This window comes from Nannobrachium achirus, assembly GCF_963921795.1.
Source record: "Nannobrachium achirus genome assembly, chromosome: 4".
In the NCBI taxonomy this organism is placed as follows: Eukaryota; Metazoa; Chordata; class Actinopteri; order Myctophiformes; family Myctophidae; genus Nannobrachium; species Nannobrachium achirus.
In genome coordinates, this window is record NC_137813.1 from 54,914,750 (window position 1) to 54,917,123 (window position 2,374).

The following is a 2,374-nucleotide window of genomic DNA, read 5'->3' on the forward strand; positions in this document are numbered from 1 at the left end:
CACGTAAACATCCCTGTACATGGAGTCTTACACATAGGATGGAAGTGAAGTGACATATGGATGTAGGAAGAGATCAACTTAATGCTTGAAGACGTTGATGTTTTGCAGTGGTTCTCAACCTGTGGGTCGAGACCCCAATGACAGTGAAGTGACAATTTAGGACTTTAAAGACTTTTTTAACCAAAAAGCCCATTACTGCACCAAAGGTAATCAACAAACTGTCCTATAGAAACTGGTCAAACATTGCCCACATTGTCGAAAGTTATAAGAAAGAGGCAAACATAAAATAGCCAAACTACAAGCTCACAACGCCTCGCAACGCAAGGTGTTGTGAGCTTGTAGATCTTCTATTTTCACAATATTTATCTGGGAAAACGAGTGAAACTAAATGTAAAGCCTCAACTCCTACAATCCCAAGTGCTTTGCCATGTTTTTGTGTGAACAATAAAGCACAATATGACAATAACCAATTTAGCTGGCCAGTTAAATAATATTTAACTTCACACACATATTATGTTACCTTTTAAAGCTTTTTTTAGTTTTTGTATTCACTGCATAGTTACTACAGTACACTATAGCCTCAGAGGGAGAGTAGGAGCTCAACTTTAATATATGGGAACAATGTCCAGACAATAGGAGAAACAGAGCAGAGGTAATGTTATTTCAGAGGCGTCTGATATACGGGCAGCAGCACTACTTACCGGCAGAAGACACTTCTGCTGTTTGGTGGCCAGTAAGTTCTCCTCTCCTATCATGTCCTGGAAGAGAAGCAGGTTCTAAGGAGAGAGCACACTCTCACCAGATGTCAATGAGGCTGTGAAGCTCCACACCTCCAGGAACCCCAGCAGGCCGTCCTTATTGACGCTGAACTTTGTTGCTGATGAAGCTGGAGTGCTGGACACGTTCTTCCTTGTGGAAGAATGTGGTAGTCAAGGCGACGGCTGGTGCTGGGCAGTGCATGCAGCACAGGGGAGCATCAGCTGAGCAGTGTTAGTTTTTTTTTTTTTTTTTATCCCACGGTTTTGCAACCCATTTTCTCACCCAGTGCCAACTACCTAACCTGTAGTCCTGGTTTCCGCTCTCCCCCTGCCGCGCCAGGGGAATTGGGGAGCACCTGGCTGGCTAGGGGGAGGTAGCATAGAAACCAGGACTACTGCATGTTTTTGTGAGGGCATCTACCCTAGGAGACACGGGGAGAACATGCAAACTCCACACAGAAAGGCCCTATCGCCAACCCCACCTAGGGTGTGGGAGCTGATGACGTGGAGGGAGGAACACGCCCCCAGCGCCCACAGCGTCCCCCGGCGGGAATCGAACCCAGGACCTTCCTTGCTGGACACGTTCTTCCTTGTGGAAGAATGTGGTAGTCAAGGCGACGGCTGGTGCTGGGCAGTGCATGCAGCACAGGGGAGCATCAGCTGAGCAGTGTTAGTTTTGTTGACTAAGACTAACATACTAAGTTTTTGATATTTAGTCTAAGACTAGAATAAGACTAAACAAACTAAAATAGGTTGAAAACTAAATGGTGTGTTATCCAAAAGACTATAAGCAAATATACATATAATATATGTATATTTATATGTATATAATATATGTATATTTCCTGTGATGGAATCACAGGCTACACACATATTATGTGTGTAGCCTGTGATTCCATTTGTTGACTCTTGAACTTGAAATATTCGCAACATACATTGTATGTGTACACGATGACCAAAATACAAACAAGCTATTATACCGGTAGTCATAATAATGAATAATAAATCATTGACTGCAGAACACAAATCAAACCATAAAACCAACCCTGCCAGCAGAGAACAAGCAACATCCTGTGTCAATTAAAATATTGAAACTGTCGTGAGGATTTTGCTGAGTGACAAACTGCTTTACTGCTGACCGCTTGTATTCCCGCCTTGCTGCATGTACTATTTTCGGCATAGTACTTTGTTGATTTCCTCATGTGTAGGCCATCAGCAAGGTCTACAACATGTCCATTGGATTCTCTTGGGTGTTGCCAGTGAAATGCTGATTTAACCTGGCTATGGTGGACTTTGGTATAGATTGGCCTATAATGCCGACCCAGAACACATTGGGCTTTGCCTTCATGAGAATGCCAAACTTTGTTGTACTCTAAAGGTATGGCGGAAAATGTTTGTTGGTTACCTTGTTCACTGAAAAAAATCAAGTAAAAACAAAGTAAAAACTAAGCAATAATGACTAAAGCTGAGACAACATATATTGACAATATCATCAACAAATAAACACTAGACTAAAATGTATAGGGAGGAGGTAGTGGAGAAGAGATCCAGTAGAACTAAAAGAGAAGTGATTTTATGTTTGGTTGCTGAACATGGATAGTAGATAGGCAATTTTC